This window comes from Macrotis lagotis, chromosome 2, assembly GCF_037893015.1.
Source record: "Macrotis lagotis isolate mMagLag1 chromosome 2, bilby.v1.9.chrom.fasta, whole genome shotgun sequence".
Lineage (NCBI taxonomy): Eukaryota > Metazoa > Chordata > Mammalia > Peramelemorphia > Peramelidae > Macrotis > Macrotis lagotis.
The window spans coordinates 136,194,114-136,207,836 of NC_133659.1; the positions used below are offsets into that span (position 1 = coordinate 136,194,114).

Sequence of the window (13,723 nt, forward strand, 5' to 3'; positions counted from 1 at the left end):
TGTTCCCTAAACTTTCTTCTGTGGTTTCAATAAATGTTCCATGGGGTTTCATAAGAGATATGTAAGAAAAATTAGATGCTTAATATTTTTCTCTTGAAAATTAAGCAATGAAATCATGTATGTATGTACCAATTTGGGGGGGATGAAAATTGGTTTCAAAGGAGGATTTGAAGGATAAGGAATGGGGAGTGACTGGTTCCTCTACTTCCACTCCTGATTTCATTCTTCTCTCCTTTAGGACTTTGTACTACAAACAGTTGGTCCCTTCTTTCTTTACATTCAATCTCTTACCTCCCCTCTGACTCCTCCAATGCTTACAAATGAGCTTAAACAAAAGTTATTCTTAAAAATAGTGGCCAAAAAAACTTCCCTTGGTTCTTTTTTATTCTAAGCAGCTACTGTTTCATCTCTCCTTTGTTGCTAAGCTTCCTGAAAAGTTGTTTAAACTCAATGTCCCCCCCACTTCTTCCCCGGTTACTCTCTCCTTTAATTCTTTAAAATCCTTTTGTCCCTCTTTCATACCATTCTCTTAAAAGTCACCTAAAATCCAAACTAAGTGCAATTTTCTTTTTATCTCTACATTTCTACAGCAAATGATAATTCCATCTATCATCTCTTCCCATGACTTCAATCAAATTATGCCATCTTGGTTTCTCTTCTTCTTCAGTAAGTCTTCTGTAGGCTTCTCTTCTATTTCCCAGTGTTCTGTCCATATCTGACCACTGGATCCAGATGGCTCTGGAGAAGAGAGTGGGGCTAGTGACTTAGCATAAATCCAATTCATGTGCTTGTCATGGCACCACTTCCCTGATGTCCTGGTCTCCTTCGAGAATGAAGGACAAACATTATCAATAACAGTCTAGTACAATGGAAAAAACACTGCCTCTTGAGGCAGAGAATGTAGGTTCAAACATTACCTTTAATGTTTTTTACTTGAGTGACCTTAATCAAATACTGAGTTCTTTAAAACTCAGTAATTGGGGGCGGCTAGGTGACGCAGTGGATAGGGCACCGGCCCTGAAGTCAGGAGTACCTGGGTTCAAAACCAACCTCAGACACTTAATAATTACCTAGCCGTGTGGCCTTGGGCAAGCCACTTAACCCCATTGCCTTGAAAAATCTAAAAACAAAACAAAACAAAACTCAGTAATGGTTTCTGAGGTCCTTTCCAAGTTAAGATCTAGGATCCTGCTCTCTTCTGGGAAATCTTCTTGACTTTCTTGACCTTTGCTCTCATGTTCCTAAAATTATTCTCTGTCCACCTCATTACTTGTTGAATTCTTTCTTACTATTACCCTAAAGGGCAACATTGATTTCATTTCCTCCATGAAACCTTCCCTGTTTCTCCCATTGTCAACAATCTTCTCCCTCGGAGCTCAGAAAGTACTTTATTTCACAACTCTTTCATGTACTTACAAAATGTCATGCATTATAGGCGATTATTTGTGTCTTGCAGACTATTAACTCTTTGAAGACAGAAACAATGACTTATTTTAGTTTTGTTATTCTTCTGGTGTCAGAGCTATGCACACAAAGAATGCATAAATACTGATTCCCAGGTTTTAAAAACTTCTCTCAGAAAATAATAGGTAATGTCACCAGATTAAGTATTGTGAATTATAGGGAAATAGAAAATGTGGCTATAATATGCATATATTTTAAAGACAGCAGTTAATCCTACCTGTGAAATCTGTTTGGGATGAAATGCATTGTACCATTTATAGAATGAAGGTTTCATACTGGCACGGGTTTTCTCAGAAATTTGACAGAAGAGGATGGAGATGAGATGGGGATGGAATTTCTATTGAAATTTGGATTTAAAAAAAGGAGTGGGGGTCATGATTTGGGCTTTGCAGTCTAAATATATCTTCACTCATTCCTGGAATACCATTAACCAAAACACTCAATAGGTTAAAATGATGGTTGCTGGTACATGCATGAGCAAAGGAATTTGAGTAGATGACACCCAAGACCCTTTTCAGCCCAACCATTTTACAGACAGTTCTCTGACCTTTCAGAATGACTTTCTGACAATAGAAGTAAGTTTTGCATCTGTGACTTCACTGGTATAGAGAACAGTGAGGAAAATTCTTCTACTAATACAGGTCAATGCCCTTTCTCCTAGAGTACTGAGAGAGAGAGAGAGAGAGAGAGAGAGAGAGAGAGAAGATCAATGGGAGAGTGGGCTTAACAGACTTGATCAGATTATACAACTAGTATAGGTCAGAGGCAGAAAGAAAATGAAACCTAGATCTTTCTGACTTTGAAGTTTTCTCTTGCCTTACACTCCACTCCCACTCTAGCTTCCCATTCTAATTATAGTATATCTATAAAACTGAATATATTCCATTGTTAAGTAGTTAACTCTATTAATAAGTAGAAGAGAACAAATCAGAATTATCCACATTGGGAACTATGGTGATTTAAAAGAAAGAATATTAATAAAAGCTGAGATGATAAAGCAATCATTCTTTAATTCAACATGAAAATATAAACAAATAGTGTTTTCATGATCCAAGTAGCTCAGGATAAATAAAATGGAGAGTCAGGATCAAGACTGCTAAAAGTCAGACTCTAGCCAAGAGCTATTGTTGAAGCCAGGATAGTGGACTTCAAGAGAGGGTGCTTGAGGATCTATATGGGTTCATTTTGGGTGAAGAAATCAACGGACTGTCTGACTCAGGAAGGTAAGAAAAGGGATGGACTTTCATTCCCAGATTGCTCAGGTTACCACAAAAAAAAGTGCATATGTATTATTTTTTTAATATTAGAGACACAAAGGTTTATTTAAATATTACTGTGTGCTTAAAGAAAAGAGAGACTAAAGGGTAGAAAACTACTAAACAATCTAAACATCAAAAGCCACCATGAAAGGTTGAGCAGTAAAGAAATAACCAAGGAATAAGCAGTAGAGAAGAACAAAGGAAAGTGAGAGGTTATCTGGGGGATGACACTCCCCCAGAGCAGTCCAACTTCACAGAAGGACAAGCTTTTTTTGTTTTTGTTTTTTTGCAAGACAATGGGGTTAAGTGACTTGCCCAAGACCACACAGCTAGGTCATTATTAAGTGTCTGAATCCAGATTTGAACTTAGATCCTCCTGACTCCAGGGCCAGTGCTCTATCCACTGTACCACCTAGCTGCCCTGAAAGACAAGCTTTTAAGGAGGATGTGGACAGATGTAGAGAGAAGTAGGGAGAATGTAGGGAGATGTAGGTGGGGGTTGGGTATATCAGAGAGCAGAGATGAGGTGATTTTAGTTATATGTTAATGTGGGGCAGTAGTTCAAAAAACAGAGATGAGGTAATTTAGGTATATGTTGATGAAAGGAAGTAGCTCAAAGAGCAGAGATGAGGTAATTAGGGATATTTAGATAAGTGGTAGGGACTCAAAAACCTTAATTCTTTCAGTCTAAGGCAGGGACCCGCTGTTTTGTTGATAGTGGTTTTTGTGTCTGGGGCAGTGATTTACCAGTAGTCATTGCCAGGGAAGGGTAAGTTTTTTTACTAAAAGTTCATTAACCTCATCTTATAATTTCTACAATGGGATGGAGGGAGGTCAGTGTTATTGTAAGGTACATAGTGAAAAGGGGAAAAGATTAATTATAGAACATATTTCTCTTAAAATTTTCCATTCTTCACTGGCACTGTTGAATTTTATTTTTCCTAATTAAATACTTCTCTCTTTTTTGAATTTTTATTTTTTCAATTACATATAGAGATAATTTTCTTTTTTTTTGTAAAATTGTAAATTTTGTAAAAAAAAATTCTTCTTTTGTAAGAATTCACATTTTTCTCTCTCCTTCCCTTCCCTCCTCCCACCCCAGGACAGCTAGTGATTTGATATGTGATACATGAGCAATCATGTTAAATGTATTTTCATATTAGTCATTAAACAATTCTTAATGAAACAGTACATATAATCAATAAGTAGAAAGACTTCTGGAGGTTCCATGCTGAACTTTGTTAAAATTTGTGGCTAAGTGGATGCTTCAGTTGGAACTTTAACAAGGAGATTCAGGCCCTGGGAGAAGAGGTTAACGTTTAAACCTGAATGACTTTAAGATGTTTAAAAGCTTTAAACAAGAGATAGCTGTGTAGAATACCTTAGCTCTTCTTTGATATTCTAGTACAGGATGGCTTTGATCAGTCCTCTGGTATCAGCCAGAAGTACCCTTGAAAGATCAATTTAATGTAAAGTTGTAGACAATTCATTTGTGATCTATTGACCTGGAATAGAGCTGTAGATATAGTGGTTGTGTGTCTTCAGACAAGTCACTTAAACTCTCTCAGTCTATTTATTCATCTGTAAAATGGGGACAATAATATTTTTATTACCTGCTCCATGGATTTGTTGCTAGAATTAAATTAATATATATATATATATAAATATATATGATTTTATAAACTTAAAAATATTTAAATATCAGTTATTATTGTCTGGAACTGTGATGTTGTTTGGGTAAGGAATTGCTAGCATGAAAACTCCCTCCACTGATTGAGATTGGAAATTCCTCTACAAATTAGTCTTGGAGAATTACCAGGGGAGCAGCAAAAAAAGTTATTGAATGAATGGATAAATTAATAACCTTGCTACTTTGGGGATTCAAGAACATTTTATTAAGCACCTGCTCATAGAAAGAAACTGTCCTTAGCACCAGGAGAAACAAAAATAATTAAGACATACCTCTTGCCCTCAAGAAAGTCAGAATGTAGTAAGAGACAAGGCATATACCCAGATAAGTATAATATAAAATAAAACATGACAAATGATATTGAGGTCCAAGGAAGAAAATATAATTTCTGACAGGGTGGATCAGGAAAGGCTTAATGTAGGCTTTTAGCTTCGTTTTCAAATATTATAATAGAGATAAGGAGAAGTACTTACTAAGTACAGGGAATGCCATTTATTTAAGGAAAGCACAAAAAGCATATGATGGACTAGGGAAGATAAGGTGGTTATTAAAATTCCCTTCAAGAATGCAGATCACGCTATTCATTCTTGCCCATCCTGCGTGACTCTCATCCATATCATCTTTAAGTTCTTCAAATGGAAAGACTTTCTTGGTTTTTCTGGACATGGATGCAGGGGCAGCTAGGTGGTGTAGTGGAAAGAACACCAGCCTAGGAATTAGGAGGACAAGAGTTTGAATTCAGCCTCAGACATGTGACCTTGAGCAAGTCTCTTAACCCTGACTGCCTTGCACCTAGGGCCATCTCCAGTCATCCTGATTCATAGCTGGCCACTGGACTCAGATGGCTCTGGAGGAGAAAGTGAGGCTGGTGACTTAGCACAGCCCTTCCCCCCCTCACTCAAATCCAATTCATATGCTTGTCATGGCATCACCTCCCTGATGTCCTGGTCTTCTTCGAGATCAAAGGACAAACATCATCACCAAAGGAGTGCTTGGTCCTCTCCTATTATCCCTCATCCTCATCATATTATCAGGCCATTTTCATTTTTAATTATGTACTTCCCTGATAATGACCTTTACTCCTATTTTTCTTCCAAGTTCCTTATTTTGTTATTCATTGCAGCAGTTTCATGATCATAACACACATCTCTCAAGTTCTTTATGACATTAATTTTTTGTTCTTAAAGACTATCTTGCCATCACCTAAGAACCAAAAATGGTATTAAATGGTATTAAAAAGAAGAGCCTTTGTTTTCAGGAGAAGTTTGAGATTGTTACTGGAGCTTTGCAGTTTCCTAAAGGCAATCCAGCCCATACTCTTCCTCATGCTTAATTCCACATCCAACTTATCCATTTGTTTCATCCCAGATATACAAACCGATAAAGTCTATAGATTATCCTTCCAACTGCAAACAGTAATCTGAGCAATATAAATTCTTTCTCCATTTTGTTTTTACTGTATGAATTATAAGATCAAATTCTTTTGAATAATTAAGGATCTCTTCTAGGAGGCACAAAGTTCCAGGGTGTGTGATGCAATCAGAATAATGCCATCTGCATTTGGATTTCTGAGCTTGATATCCTCCATCACAGTGAACACTTTTCGTTTTTGTTTTTCCTGGGGCAATGGGGTTAAGTGACTTGTATAAGGTCACACAGCTAGTAACTATCAAGTGCCTGAAGATGGATTTGAACTCAGATCCTTCTGACTCCAGGACTGATACTCTATTCACTGTACCACCTAGCTGCTCCAGTTAATTTTTGTTTTTTTTTTTTTTAGGTTTTTGCTAGGCAATGGGGTTAAGTGGCTTGCCCAAGGCCACACAGCTAGGTAATTATTAACTGTCTGAGACCAGATTTGAACCCAGGTACTCCTGACTCCAGGGCTGATGCTTTATTCACTGCGCCACCTAGCCGCCCTAGCTGCTCCAGTTTTGAACACTTTTGATTAGCATCTATCTCCTTGTTTTGTGACCAAAGCTGTTGAATTAGACTATTTCTATTGTATAATTTAAGAATTTTTGAATTAATTTTGGTATATTGATGAGTGTTCCCTGGCTGAAAGAGACCCCTTAAGGTTATTGCTTGCTCTATCAAATTAAAATTTTCACTATCAATAAAAATCAATCCCTGTGTGTCTTTGCATCATTCTTTCAATTATGTGATGTTAAAAAAGGTAGCCTATTGAGCAAATTAAAAATAAGAATGGGAGGACAAGAAGAAATATGGGAAATATGAGCAAAAATTTTTGTAATGAACTTTTCTTACTGACAGGCACAGTAGAGCCAGCTCATTTGAACTGTAACATAAAAGAGGAGGGGAGGTTGACATAGCACTAAAGGGAACAAAGATGGGAAAAGCAGCTGGATTACAAGTACACATAGAGAATATTTGTTCTGTAGGTGACTCAGTTGTAGGGATATTCAATATTGAATTATCTGAGAGATGCAGATTCCAAAGATATGGATAAACATCTCTAACCTTAGTAGGAAAGCAAGGTAACAGAAAGACCTATGCCTCCATTTCTAACTGAACAAACTTTTGATGAGACAGACATCTATGCATCGAGGGGCATCCTTAATGAAGAAACAGGCAGGAATACATGAGTTGTAAATATATATATATATATATATATATATATATGTACATATATATATGCATTTGTGTTCATAAACACATTGATTACACATGCATGTTTACATGCCACCCATGTTTATATGCCACACCACCCATACCTGTGTGTTTGCAAACAATATACACATACATACACTTAAATATGCACACACATGTAAGTCTGACACACATGTGCATATTTGCAAGATATGCACACACATGCACCATACACATATATGCATGTATACAAATACACAAACATACCTGCCAGTAATAGGAGCTTGAGACAATTGTAATATCATAGGATGTGCCTGTTCCCTGATTCTTCCATCTGATGATTCCTTTGTCATAGAATCCTGGTTACTCAGCATTTACTAGGGAAGATCAGACTGAAGCTTAGTTTGCCAGAAAAAAACCAAACAATTCTTATTTACCAAACTGCCAAAATCCTATCATTGCAATTAAGGGGATAGGCAATTAACTGTGTCTTAATTACAGCAGCTGCCACTTCATCTGAATGCTGTAATTTGCAGAGAAAATGGGAGAAAACTTTAAATTAATGTGTGTCTTTAAACAACAGAAAACATTGCTAGAATCTAAAGAAAATTGTCTGTGGTGGACTGTGAGACACCTCCAAAAAAGTGTCATTGTTGCAAGATGTACTCATGGGACAAAGATGATTTCCATTTCCTTTGTCAACTGCAGCATTCTTAATAAATGCTAGACTGGCATAATTGTCTCTTGTTTCATACTATCCAATTCATTGATTTCTGAGTGAAATTCATCTGTGAAACTAAACTCCTTATACCTACCAACAGAGTTGTGTTTTTTAAATTGGTTTAAAACAAAATTTTTGCACAGAGAGACAAATGTAAGAAGTTTCTGAAATGTAGAATTTTAATGGAAATGTAGGAAGGCATTATTTGCCTCTTATTTGAGGTTCTAGTATAATCACATCTATGACTTATTTGGATAACACCTGTCTTACTTGTACAATAAGCAAATATATTCAGTGGTGCAGTGGATAAAGTGCTGAACTTTGAATTAGGAAGACATACATTTAAATCATACCACAGAGAGTTACTAGTTGTGTGAACCTGGGCAAGCCACTTTCTCTTTCTGAGCCTTAATTTCTCCTTTGTTAAAATGGAGATAATAATAGAACCAATATCAGAGGTTTGTTGTAAGGATCAAATGATATAACATATGTAACGTACTTTGTAAATTTAAAGAGCTAGCTATGTTCCTCCTCCTCCTCTTTCCTACTACTTTTTTTCTCCTCTTCCTCATTGATCTCCTTTTTCTCCTTCTCCTCCTTAAGCATCTTCTATATAAAACACTAAAGATACAGAGAAAAACAAGAAAGTCCCTGCTCTTAAATTTAATAGGAGTGACAACACAAAAGCAACTTGGTTGTTGTCCTTTGTTTTTGAAGAGGAACAAAATGACATCACTATGTTAGAATTGTGGCACAGTTTGTCCAACCATGACTGATCAGACCAATGTAAGTTTGGAAAGCTCTAGCAGAGGTTTGGCACAAATAGTCCTTATGAAAATCTGCAGTGTAGATGTCAATAAACTTGTGCATCAAATTTTATTTCCCTTTCTTATTTTTTTTAGCTACTGATATTCTGCTTCATTCATAGAGCACAACACTTTTTTTAATGTAGGCATGCCATGCTGGGTGGTCCTTTACCAGTGTCTCCCATTTCATGTAGTTCTTCAGAGATACCTTGAGAGTATCTTTTTATCACTTCTTTTGACCACCTGCATTGCATGAGTTCTCTGTAAAATAGCCTCTTAGACAAATGTGTGTTTGACATTCCAACAAGGTCAGCCCTTTGGAGTTGCATTTTCTGCAGTAGAGTTTAAATGCTTAGCAATTTAGTTCTAGAAAGGATGTCAGTGTCTGGTACTTTATCCTGCCAGGTGATCTTCTGCATCTTCCTAAGACAATTCAAATGGAAGGGATTCAATGGCGCTGGTAGATTGTCCAGGTTTCAGACATACAACAACGAGATAAGCACAATGGCTCTGTAGAGCCATTTCAGTCTGGTAGGCATTATAATACCTCTTTTCTCCCACATTTTCCTTCAGAGCATACCAAACATTGACCCAACTCTGGCAATACATGAGTCAACATCATCATCTATGTGTACATTCCTAGAAAATATATTGCCATAGTAAGTGAACTTATCTACAACATTCATAATTTGTCCATTTACTGTAACTTATGGTTATAAGTGTGGATGATGTGGTACTGGTTGGTGGAGGTCATTTGTTTTCTTGGTGTTGTTAGGCCAAAATTAGCACAAGCAGCAGATAACTGACCTGTACTTTGTTGCATCTCAGTCTCAGAGGTAGCATTGAGTGCACAATCATCTGCAAACAAAAAAATCATGCACCAACTTTCTCTTCAATTTAGTCTTTGGCAAATAACTTTCTCAAATTAAACAATTTATCATCAGTATGGTAACTGATCTTGATTCTGTTTTCATCTTCCATGAATGCATCTGGCAACATTGCTGAAAACATGTGCAAAAGCATGGGAGAAAGCACAAAGCCTTGCTGTACTCCATTGGTGACTAAGAAAGCACAAGAATGTCTTTCATCATCCAGGAACTGTGCAAGCATGCCATTGTGGAACTGGTGTACGATATGTGTATGTAAGCATGTGTGTATTTGTATGTATATATGATGTACAATACTTGTAAGAACTTCTCTGGGTGATCAAGCATTGATAGTAAGGGTCTCCATGGCGTTGTAAAAGTTTTCTTTGACTTCATCAGGTTTCTTCATGGTGGGAATGTATGCACTGATGATGGTAGCATGATCCTTTCTTACAAGTGGGAATCACATCGTCATGAGCCTTTTGCTCACTCTTTTTGAAAGGCATACAAGTGTGTTTTTTAAAAAATTTTATTTATTTAAGGAAATGGGGTTAAGTGACTTGTCCAAGGTCACATGGTTAGCCAATTATTAAATGTCTGAGGCCAGATTTCAACTCAGATTCTCCTGATTTCAAGCCCGGTATGCCACCTAGCTGCCCCTCAGATACAAGTTTTTTTATTTTATTTTATTTTTTTTACTAGATTAGCTTTCATTGAAAAGCCTAAACCAGCTTCATGGTGCTCCCCTTGTCTGTGACCACTCCAGAAATACATGACTTTAGTAAGCTGACCTTCATTTGCCAATCTAGTTTCACTCAGGGCTGCTATTTCATGCAGTTGATTACAATATCTGCTGAGTTCTCTTGTGTTCCTCTTTCAGGTCTACTGAACTCATATTGTCCATGAATGTGCAAATATTTGACAGATGAATAATATCAATGAGGCCAATGTCTCTCAACTGCAGAGGGGAGTAAAGTCTAAGAAGATCAGAAATACAGGAATGGGCCAGGTTATGAAGGGCTTTGACGGTTACACAGAAGATTTTCTATTTTAACTTGGAGATAACAGGGAACCATTGAAGCCTATTGAACATGTGTGTGTGTGTGTGTGTGTGTGTGTGTGTGTGTGTGTGTGTTTTGTATGTATGTGTGGGTATGTGAAAGAGACAGAGACAGAAACAGAGAGAGAAAGAGGTAAAGAGGGAGAGGGAGGGACAAAGGGAGGGTGGGAGAGAGAGAGAGACCTAGAGAAAGAGAGAGACAGACAGACAGAGATACACACACACACACACACACACACACACACACACACACAGAGAGAGAGAGAGAGAGAGAGAGAGAGAGAGAGAGAGAGAGAGAGAGAGAGAGAGAGAGAGAGAGAGAGAGAGAGAGAGAGAGAGAGAGAGAGAGAGAGAGAGAGAGAGAGAGAAAGTTGTAGATGGCCTCTAGGCTGTGAGCCTAGCTGACTGGGAGGGTGGATTTTGGCAAACTACTAATAAGGAAGTTTAGAAGGCAAGAGTTTGTGGAGAAAGATAATTTTGATATTGGAGATGTTGGATTTGATCCAGTTTGAGATATTCCAGGGGGAGTTGGAGATCAGGGTCTGGAGGTTAGGAAAGAGGTTAGGGCTGGATTCTCAAATCATCAGTATAGAAATGATAATTGAATCTATGGAAGTTAATGATATCAACAAATAGGAGAAGAAAAGAGAGGCTCCAGGACAGAGCCTTAAAGGACATCTCTTTTTAGCAGGTATAACCTGGACAAAGATCCAGCAAATGAAATTGTGGAGTGGTCAGACAAGTAGGAGAATCTGAATGGAATGGAGACCTAGAGAGAAGTATCAAGGAGGAAAGGGTGATTGACAGTGTCAATGCTACAGGAGAGGTCAAGAAGGCTGAAAATTGAGAAAAGGTTATTATATTTGACAGTTGAGAGATCATCAATAACTTTGAAGAGAGTGAATTTAGTTAAATGATGAGGTTGGAAGTTAGACTACTGTATAGAGTTAACAAAAGAATGTAAGAAAGAAATGTAGAGGCATCACCTGTAGTCAGCCTTTTCAAGTTTAGCCCCAAAAGGGAGGAGAGATTTGGATGGATTCAAATGGGGACTTTTTTGAGGATGAAAGAGATGTAACCATGTTTGTATACAGTAAGGAAGCAACTAATAGATGGAGAGACTAGAGATAAAGTATGGAGATGATAGAGGGGCAATGTATTGGAGAAGACAGGATAAAATGGGATCATTTTTACACAGGTCCATAAGTATCTCAGCAAGGAGAAAGATCATTCCTCATATGAGACTGAGCAGAGATGGGAAAATAACAGTAATGTGAGATGTGGATAAGAGTAGAGGGAACTGTCAGAAAATGGCCTCGATTTCTTCATTAAAATATGAGCAGATAAGAGAGATGGTGAACTTTGGGAGTTTGAGGACAGCTAAAAATGTTTAGAAAAGTCATCAAGTTGAGTGGGATAGTGAACCAATATAAAAAAGGTTGCCTTGCTGCAGTGGGAACTCAATTGATATCATGTTACATAAATTTGTAGTGTATCTAGTAAGACTGTTTTCATATTTTGCTCCAACATATAATGAATGGTGGGAGAAATCCAAAGGTAAGATTTGGGAGATAAAAATCCAGGGCAAGGGACTCAAGAGAAAAGGATGGTATACAATGGAAATGGTTCACCAAAGAGTCAAGACAGTAAAGGGCTGTGAGTGTAGCCATTGTAGGAATTATAATTTAAGAAAGAACTGAGGGCTGAAGTTATTGGAGATCACAGTAAGGACAAAAGAGTTAGGGGGTTTCAAGGTAAAGGGAGAGGTCCAAAAAGAACAGATTATAATGAGTAATGAGATATGGGAATTTCAGAGTTAATGAATGAAGAAATGGTATATTTGAGGGTGTTGACAAGATTAAGATCATCTTCATGTGTAGCTAAGGTAGGATGGTGGAATAGGTCATGAGGAATGAACAAGTTGAGAAACTAAGAATTCAGAGTTTTTGGAGGAATATCATATCTATCTATGTATCTATCTATATATGTATGTATATATATATGCATGTGTATATATGTATATATATACATGTGTGTATACCTGGACTGGATGTATATATATTTTGAAGCTTACTAATTTGAGGGCAGGAAATGGGGAGGAAAGTTTGTGAGCCAGGACTTGAACTCATTGAGGAAAGAAGGGGAGCAGTAGATCCCAGCTACCAGAATTTTAATTGGATAGGAGATAGGAGTGGCTTTTTCTGCCATCCTCTTCTGCCCATTCCTATCCCCAAATTAACATTGTATAGTTCTGACTTTTCTGTGACTTTTCTTACTCATTCTGAGTAGATTAAGTTGTCCCACAATTCTTGTATTGAGGGAGGAGCTGCTTACTGACCTTGGGGTTGAGAACACTAGCAGCTTACTCACTAGGCTGAGAACTTCTGGATTGGGAATGCTAGTGACTTGCTGTCTGACCTGGAGCATCCAGTCCAGGTATGCTGGCTGAATGAGGGTTTGGGTTGGAGTTGGAGCCCTCCCAGTTGTCCTGTTGCAGATCTCTTCTGTAGCTGAAAAACTCCAGTTGGTCCTCAGCATACCCCACCATCCTGGAGCTGGGTTTCAGGTCTTGGGCTCTTCCCAGACAGATTATCCTAGAAAATGCTCCACTCTGTTCTTTTGTGGATTCTGTCACTCTAGAATCCATTTAGAGGCTTGATTAATGCTATTTCTGAGGAAACCCAGGAGACCTTAAGGAAATTCCTGGTTTCTCTTAGCTATCTTGGCTCAGCCTGGAATATAAACTCCTTTAGGACAGGGATTGTCTTTTTTTCTGCTTCTATTTGTATTCCCAGGATTAAACACCCAGGATTCCCAAGTATTGTAATTTCCAGAATTGGCTGCTACCTAGTAGGCACTTAATAAATTCTTGATGACTTACTGACTGACCCATTATTACACACATTACTTTACCAATCCTCTCAATGACCCTGTAAGTTTTATACTCCAATAATCCAATATTCAATAGGCCTGTGATCTCTTTGACCTGGTTGGTCTCTCCAGCAAAACAGCAACATCTATTCCACCTAATATGTACTTCGCCTCTCCACAATTCCCATAAATCTATACCCAACTGGAGCGGGGCTGGTGCTCCCTGGGTTCTCTTAGCATTGGGTGGATACCAGTGTGTCAAATAGGCTATTCTTATGTTATTCTTTTTATGGTACATATTTCTCCAGTTACATTCTTTATCCATACATAGAATATAAGACAGGTATTATTACTCCACTTTTATAGATGAGGGAAT

General features: G+C 37.7%; 1 long non-coding RNA gene across 1 annotated transcript; it reads left to right on the top strand.

Moving 5' to 3' along the window:
- Nucleotides 1–562: 562 nt before the first annotated feature.
- Nucleotides 563–10,516, top strand: LOC141511187 (uncharacterized). Its single transcript, XR_012475284.1, has 3 exons — nt 563–666; nt 9,571–9,688; nt 10,297–10,516. It is a non-coding gene; the product is annotated as an uncharacterized LOC141511187 (long non-coding RNA).
- Nucleotides 10,517–13,723: the final 3,207 nt, after the last annotated feature.